This window comes from Hakea prostrata, unplaced genomic scaffold, assembly GCF_041222555.1.
Source record: "Hakea prostrata isolate BN-2017 unplaced genomic scaffold, UWA_Hpros_2 contig_29, whole genome shotgun sequence".
NCBI lineage: Eukaryota > Viridiplantae > Streptophyta > Magnoliopsida > Proteales > Proteaceae > Hakea > Hakea prostrata.
In genome coordinates, this window is record NW_028291148.1 from 147,512 (window position 1) to 157,126 (window position 9,615).

Consider the following 9,615-nt stretch of genomic DNA (forward strand, 5'->3'; position numbering starts at 1 on the left):
GAGACTAGCATACTTAAGATTAGAATCATCATTCATCAGTGTCTCATATCATATTGCATCATATTTTGACTTGTGTTGATTGAACTGTTGATTATGAAACGACTTGCCTTGCTGAGTTCTTTTTGAACTCATTCCTTTGTGCAACTTGGTAGATTACACTGCAGGTACAGAAGACCTTTATGGCACGTCTTATGACCCGAGCTATGATCCCGCATACTACCCTTCGGGTGATGGCTACGCGGAGAGTCAAGATTGCTATACCGAGGAGGATTATAGTGCGTACCAGGGTTAGCCCCACATTAGTGAGGGAGCGGCCACGTTGGGTTTACTTTATCCATACTTTCGAAGAGGACATCATTAGGATAGTGGAAACCTATGTGTAGGCCCCATTTCTCTGGATGACTGTAATCATTGGAATCTTCTCTCTCCAGTTTTTATGGATTTGATTATGATACTGTCTGTAACTAAACTTGATTTACTACTGCTTCCGCTATTTGTGAAGGAGTGACTTCTGATCACTCCTTCTCTTTGAGATGTTATCACTTTGAAGTTGATACTTAAATGGTTTTGCACTCTGATTATCTATCTTGTCTTATTCATTTGATCTATCTATTAGTTCTTTATACATTGATTATATTGTTCATGATTATGTTATCGTGTATGTGGGAGGCATGGCCGCTTGATCTGGATCTTCGGGCTGTGGATCACATCCGGGTATGCCCAGATAGGATACCGGCTGGGTGGATGTGACACCCCCCTTAAAGAAATTTCGTCCCCGAAATTGAAAGCGTACCTGAGCTTCCAAAGAGGTGAGGAAACTTCTCCTTCATATCTTCTTCCTTCTCCCAAGAAGCTTCTTCAGGGGTATGGTTCTTCCACCGAATCTTCACCAAAGGGATGGTGCGATTCCTTAGCTGCTTGTCCTTCTTATCTAGGATTTCGGCTGGTTCTTCATCATAGGTAAGATCAGCACTAAGTCCTTTAGGTGCTTGCTGTAAAATGTGTTCCGGATTCTCTATGTATTTTCGAAGCATCGAAATATGAAACACATTATGAACTCCAGCAAGAGGCGGAGGTAATGCCAATTGATAAGCAACAGGTCCAACCTTTTCCAAAATCTCAAAAGGTTCAATGTACCGAGGGCTAAGCTTTCCCTTAACATTGAATCTCATCACACCCTTCATTGGTGAAACCTTCAAGAAAACTTTCTCCCCAACTTGAAATTCTAGATCAGTCCTTCTCTTATCAGCATAAGATTTCTGTCTTGAGTGAGCAGACTTAATCCTTTCTCTAATCATATCAACCATCGCACTCGTAGCTTCAATCATTTCGGGACCTAAGACCTTTCTTTCACCCGTCTCAGTCCAGTACAATGGTGTCCTACAAGTATTACCATACAAAGCCTTAAATGGAGCCATGCCTATTGTTGCTTGATAACTGTTGTTATAGGCAAACTCAACCAACGCTAGGTGTTCATCCCAATTACCACCCATATCCACCACACAAGATCTGAGCATGTCTTCCAAGGTCTGAATTTTTTGCTCAGATTGTCCATCCGACTGTGGGTGATGAGCTGTACTCAAATTCAATTGGGTTCCCAAGGCCTTCTGCAAACTGTTCCAAAATCTTGAGGTAAACCTAGGATCACGATCAGAAACAATACTCATTGGCACTCCGTGCAAACGTACCACATTATCCACATAAAGCCTAGCTAGCTTATCCAGAGTATGAGTGATCTTCATAGGAATGAAATGGGCTGATTTGGTCAACCTATCAACAATCACCCACACAATGTCATTGCCTTTACTTGTCCAAGGTAAGCTAGTCACGAAGTCCATAGAGATATCCTCCCACTTCCAACTAGGAACAGGAAGGGGTTGAAGTAATCTAGATGGGGGTTGACGAACGGCTTTCACACGTAGGCAAGTCTCACACTTGGCAACAATATTATCGACATCAGCCTTCAAACCAAACCACCAAAAATGTTCCTTCAAGTCCTTGTACATCTTGGTGCTTCTCGGGTGTACAGTAAAGACTGACTGGTGTGCTTCCTTCAATATTTCCTTCTTAATTTCTTCATTTGCCGGCACGCACAGTCTACCTCTAAACAATAAAGCACCATCCATGGATATACCGAAGTCAGGATCCGACTCAGGATTCGAAGAAATCTTCTCAACTTTGTCCATAAGTCCTTGATCAGAACTGCAGGGCAACAATCTTATCTCTAAGGCCAAATCTTGCCGTCATAGCAGAAAGAACGAAATCAAAATTCTTAGGGACAACTTCCAAATCAAAACTCTCAATAGAAGACAACAATGGTAGACTCAAAGCATTTAAATCCAAAGTCTTCTTCTGATTCTTCCTACTAAGAGCATCAGCAACAACGTTTGCCTTACCAGGGTGATACTGAATATCACAATCATAATCAGAGACTAGTTTCAACCATCTTCTTTGCCTCATGTTCAACTCCTTCTGGGTAAAGAAGTATTTCAAACTCTTATGATCTGTGAAAATTGCAATCTTCTCACCGTAGAGGTAATGTCTCCAAATCTTCAAAGCGAAGACAACAACGGCAAGTTCTAGATCATGAGTGGGGTAATTCTGCTCATAATCTTTCAATTGCCGAGAAGCATAGGCTACAACCTTACCATGTTGCATCAGTACACAACCCAAACCAATCGTTGACGCATCAGTATAGACTATCATACCACCGGAACTATCAAGTATAGTCAAAACCGGGGCACTTGTCAATCTATCCTTCAACTCTTGGAAATTCTTCTCACAAGCATCAGACCAAACAAACATCTCTTCTTTCCTGGTCAACTTAGTCATAGGAGCAGCCAACTGAGAAAAGTTCTCAATGAATCTTCCGTAGTAACCCGCCAATCCAAGGAAACTTCTTATTTCCATCATCGTCTTCGGTCTTTCCCAATCAGCCACTGCTTGGACAATTTCAGGATCGACACGAATACCTTCAGCTGAAACCAAATGGCCGAGGAATACTACTCTCTTGAGCTAGAAATCACACTTGCTAAACTTGGCGTACAACTTCTTTTCTCTCAATCTTTGCAAAGTGAAACTTAGATGGCTTGCATGCTCTTCTTCATTCTTCGAATAGATCAAGATGTCGTCAATGAAGACAATCACAAACTTATCAAGCACATCGTGAAATACTCGGTTCATGAGGTCCATGAACACTGCAGGAGCATTAGTCAAACCAAAGGGCATGACTCTGAACTCATAATGGCCGTACCTTGTTCGGAAAGTTGTCTTGAAGATATCACTTGGCTTCACTTTCAACTGGTGATATCCAGATCTCAAGTCAATCTTTGAGAACATAGCTGCACCCTTCAACTGATCGAAGAGATCATCAATTCTGGGCAGCAGGTATCTATTCTTGATGGTTAGCTTATTCAACTCACGATAGTCGATGCACAAACGCATACTACCATCTTTCTTCTTGACAAACAACACTGGAGCTCCCCAAGGTGACACACTAGGTTGTATGAAACCTCTATCAATGAGCTCATTCAACTGGTTTTGCAACTCCTTCAACTCAGTAGGAGCCATCCTATACGGAGCCTTAGATATCAGAGCGGCACCAGGGATGAGATCAATAGAAAACTCAACATCCCTATCCGCAGGCACTCCCGATAGATCATCAGGAGACATCAACAAAGTCACAGACAATCCTGACTTCGTCAACTCTTTTCTCCACTTTACTCTTGCCTTCAGATGACGCATCATCCACTAGGGCATAGACTTGCATCAGTGCAGACAGTATCTTCTTACAAACCCTTCTTTTCTCACCTGGAAATTCAAAGACCGGACTTCCACAAATATGGAACTAAATCTTCCTTGAGGAACAAAGAAACACAGCTTTGTGGGCTGTCAACCAATCAATTTCCAAAATGACATCGAAGTCCTTCATATCAAGAAGTACCAAATTGGCTTCCAAGTTCTTCTCACCAATCAACACAAGACATTTAACTAACCCTTTATCTAGTTTCACAATAGGACCAGTAGGTGTACTAATCAATAAACAACTAGACAATTTGTCAGGGATTAGGTCAGTCTTCTTGATGAATGTAGATGACATGAACAAATGAGATGCACCCGTATCAAATAAGACAAATGCAGGAATAGAAGCGACTAACAATGTACCTATAATCACATCATGGGCTCGCCGGGGGGGGGGCCCCCGGGGGGGGGGGGGGGGGGCCCCCCCCGGGGGGGGGGCCGGCCGGGCGCCCCCCCCCCACCCAACCCCCCCCCCCCCCCCCCCCGCACCCCCCCCCGGGGGGGGGGGGGGCCCCCCCCCCCCAGGGGGGGGGGGCCCCCCCCCCCCCCCGCCCAAACCCCCACCAAAAAAGCCCACCCCGGCGGCAAAACACAAACCACCCCCCCCCCCCCCCCCCGGGCCCGCCCCCCCCCCCCCCCCCCCCCCCCCGCCCCCCGGCCCCACCCCCCCCCCCGGCGCGCCCTCCCGGCCGGTACCCTATCCGGCATACCCGAGAGTGTGATCCACGGCCGAAGATCAGGTATCGAGTGATCAACCTCCCACATAAACAATAACATAATCATGAACAATCATAACATGAGTGCGGAAGATAAATCATAGATTCAATAAAGAAAGAATGAATCATAACCGAGTCGAATAATAGATATAATCGAGTATCAAACAGATAAGTAAAGTGAAGCAAAAATCCCACTTTACATCCAGCGGAAAAGTAGCTCTAAAAGAATAAACCAGACAAAACCTAATCCCAGAATAACAAGTACATTGGGTAACTAAATTGTTCTCCACTTTATAGACAACATCCTTGTAAGTGTAAATCTCATAAATAGCACAAGGACGCTTCCACTCAATGGTCGGACTAAGCATCGTACGGAGCATAACCACTCACGGGATCTTCGAGTAATTGTGGTAACCGCAATCACCTTCCGGAGATAGGCCTCTTCGCCTTGCGCTTCTTCATAGGGACCGTCATAGTACTCGGTACTGCAGGATAGTCTAACAACATTGTACAATAAAGGAATGAGTTTCAAAGAAACTCGGTAAAGGCGATTAAAATCCATAATAACATAAATGGCAGAATTCCGAACAAACATAAATGCAATATGATATGAGACAAACAATGAATGAATGAATCTAACTCTATGTATGCTGGTCTCTATTGGCGGACATGCTTTAAGTCATAGCACCGTACTTCTTTAGGAAAGTCCACTCACATCCTCAACCATTTAAGATATCTTGGATTCTCTCACGGATCATTTCACCGGTCTTGAGCAGCCGATTGGTAATGGGTCCTTCATCCCTCGGGACAAACCTTGGCAGGGGGTTAAGTCAACACACTCTCTCACAACCATTTGGTATAAGTCTTGGCGCATGTCGGGGTAAAACCTAGCCAAATGCAAGTCTTCTACTTGGTTACATCAAGTCGGATCCAGATACTTCCATTCCTCGTCCCTGACGATCCTTTCCGGTATCCTTCACACTAGAGTCAGCGTATCCTATGGCACCAACCAACTCGGACTACGGACTCATCAACCCTATTGATCATCCACATATGGTAAACGGGAAGCTCTCACGTCCTCTCACGGGTTGGTTACCGGTCTTAAGCGCCCGTGAGCCCAAGTCTAACCATATGCAACCCTACCAATAAATGGCCCCCACAATGTGATTCCTGTCCTCTCACGGGTTGGTTACCGGTCTTGAGCGCCCATGAATCCCCATTGCTACCACGGGTCGTTCGGTCTCAATACCCCTCCGATTAGGGTCGACATAACAGGACATCCTAGCCAAACACTACTAGACAATCCTAGATATGTCATCCAACGAGTTTAGGAAGGTGTCCAGAGGGCATCTCCGGAAACATCCCATAATATTCCCGTAGTAGTCCAAGGACAGAAGTGTCGAAAGGACACCTCTCCTTTCCAAACCATACTTAAGCATACACATGCATCAATTCATATCATCACATATATGGTAACCTCATATATGGAAAGAAATCAATAATTACAATCACTTGTATAACATTGGTAAGTAAATCATACATGAATCAATTCAATATGAATAAGTAATGCTACTGTAATCAAAGTTATGCAACAGTAGTATATCATTGTAAAAATCTAATTTAGGAAACATATTAATGATATTCAAATATAGAAACTATATTCATGCTATCTATGTAATTAAGGAAATAACCATCCTTACCTTTTATAACTCGCAAGGAATCCTAAGAAATCAAGTAAGATCTTGGCAAACTTGAGAAGAAGGTCCTAAACAAGTATATACAACATATTAGGAAAGATCCCTAACAGCAAAGATATCAAAACATCCAAAGCAGACCAAATCTGGAGTTGCTTGTACTCATTGGTCGAGTGGATTGGTCGAGTGGTCCAGTCGACCAATCAGTCGACCAATGCAGACAGTAGCCTAAAAATCAGAGTTTTAAGATATGAAATCCGAATTTGGTGGTTCAAAAGGATACTAATCAAGGGGTAGACTACATCAGTAGTATTCTAACATATAGGGGACCTCAAAACACCAATCAAATCAAGATATCAAGATCCAAATTAGGAAACAAAAAGTTACCATAATTAACTCAAACATGGATCTTGATGAATTTGAAATAGAAAACAAAGACAAGAGCAATAGGAGGATGGATCATTGCTTTTGGTAATGAAAACATGAAAACATACATAGATCTTCATGGAATAAGGCTTAGAAGCATAAATCTAAATAAGGAAATAAAACCTACCATATATGTAACTATCATGCATCATGAAGAACACATAGTATGGTAGAAGAGAACATCTAGAAATCTATAGATTATGGATCATGGAAAGAAAACACAGTAATTACTACTAACATGATCAACAAAAGAAGATCCAAAGAGATCGGAATTCAGATTAGAAGTTTAACGAGAGATTAAATCATGGTTTGATCATGAATCCTTCAAAAGCTTGCAATGATCATGGTTAAGATCATTGTTCTAGCCTTAAATCCTTAGGATGATCATGAGAACATGTTCAGAGATGTTTGCAACAGAGAATGCAGCATCTCTTCTACTGTCTCAACTCAAAAAGGAAAGAAAAACAAAGATGGAGGAGAAGAAGAGAGAGTAGACATACCTTTTGATGCAAAAAGAAGAGTTTCGAGGAAGATCCGTCAAGAAAACACCAAGGATGCAAGAGAGATGACTTGCAGAGGTCTTTGGTTCGTTCCGGAGGGTTTGGAGGCAGCAAATACGAAGTGGACTCGAGGTTGGACTTAAATAGAGCAAGAACAACCTAATTGCCAAAGACAGCACTCATTGGTCGAGTGGATTGGTCGACTGGCCCAGTCGACCAATCAGTTGACCAATGTCGACAAAGAAGACCAAAACAGGGAATTGAAGGTCCAGATCAAATCCAATCCTAAAGGGGTTTTGCACACAAGTCAAGTGACTTACCTAATAGGTAGAAATGCCTTCAAACCAAGATAGAGAGCACTCCAAGTCCATCAACTAATTAGATCTTCATCAGGATTCAGTTTCCATAAATAGAACCTCATCATCAACTTTCATGGATTCAAAGCCAGACACCAAGTCCTCTACTGGGATGGCCCAAAGCTGACTTCTTACTTTACTTCGGGTCATCGGACCTACAAATAGCAAGGTTTCCGGGTCAAGGTTAGGGCTGGGTTTTACAGCAGGAGTGGGGTGGGTGTAGGTCTCACAAAACGCTGATCATTACGATCCACCAACCCAGGGTTCCTAGGCTGAATCCATATAGTCATCCATGTTTTGCTTGTATCCAATGTTAGAAATCATGCTTAGGAATACTTAGAAACATATTCCCTAGGTTTTAAACACAATGACATGCATAGACAACAAGTTCTAACTCATTCTTTCACATCTCATAACATTTTCGTACCGAAATTGTTAACTTTAGAAAAATTTCTATTCCTCACAAACCGCTAGGAGTTTTCGCACGAAATCAAATGCTACATGCTCAAGATGATATTTTAGATATGTCCATATAATTTGATTTAACCAATTCCAACTTTTCAAAAATTCCATTTTGACCTAAATTGCAAAATCCCCAAATTTCCTTCTTGCTGAATTTTCCACTTTTAATCAAGTTTTCGATCGATTTTCTTCAAATAAACTTCATAGCCATGCAATTCCAAGTATTGTGCACATGCTAGTATCTTCAAATCAAAATTTTCCCAAATTTGAAATTTTCCGAAAATTACGAAAATACCCTTTTGGCTGAAATCATGAAGTAGCACTAACTAGCAATGTCTTTTGTTTCTTCCACAGACATACACCATGCAGAGAGGAGGGCGAGGACGAGGTCGAGGTCAAGGTTGTATTGTAGGGGCACTCAGGGGTAGAGGTCAGGTTGCTTCAAAGCCTAGACAAGAGGTTCGGCGGCCAGACATGTTCGATACACCACTGGCTGAGTTCTTGTATGAGGCCTACTTCAGTTACTGCAAGATCGAGCTGGGACGTCTACTTCACCTTCGTCAGCTTAGAGTTTTCAGGATTCGGCAGAGATTCGACACTATGCAGTGGACGCAACTCTTCACCGAGGATTTGCCAATATATCCGAAGCTTGTGAGGTTGTTCTTTAGCAACCTTACATCTACAGAGGAGTCTAGAGGTCCAGGACATCCTCTTCGGTTAGTCCTCAGGAGCAGGGTCCTTCAGACACGGATCCGCTTCTCCACGAGATCATTGGCTGAGATCTTGCGGGTTCCTTACTACCCACGGCAGTGCGTGTGGATACCTGCGGGGGCAGGGATCGACAGTTACTTGATGCCGTATGAGCTGCATGAGATTTGCTCTACACTGTGGGATAGTCTCCGAGGCCACACTTCGTGGACCAGCGGGCAGATGACAGATTCAGCACGGATTATCGGTCGCATTGTCGGCCGAAACATTATACCGAAGGCTGGACATCACCATCGAGTCAAAGTGATGGAGGCCTTAGTCATCTACCGCATCTACATGGGCTTCGAGATCGACCTTTCTTACATCATTCAGCAAGTCATGCTGGACCTGGTTCTGCGGCCTAGCATGCGAAACCTTTACTATGGGAGACTACTGACTTTGATCTTCCGGCATTTTGGAGTGAGTCTCGAGGATACACCAGTGGACATTGGTTCTCGGGGATACATTATCGGGACTAGGACTATTCGACAAATGAGGCTTACACAGACAGTGAGATCTCCTGGTCCAGAGGATGAGGATGATAAGGAGACAGAGGAGGAGGACACTGGTTCTCGGGGATACTTGAGACTCTTGTGGTCAGTGAAAATCGATATTTTTTCACCATACAAATAGTGACGCTAGATCTTCAAAGCAAAAACCACAGCTGCCAATTCCAAATCATGAGTAGGATAGTTATGCTCGTAGTTCTTCAACTGCCTAAAAGCATAAGCTACAACCTTCCCATGCTGCATCAGAACGCAACCCAAACCAACTTTAGAGTCATCGGTATACACTGTCAAACCTCCAGAGTCATCTGGTGTCACATCCACCCTAAAATCCACCTAGGGTATACCCTAGCTGGATTACTCAGGGGAGTGATCCACAGTCCCGACGATCTAGTTTAGGAATGATC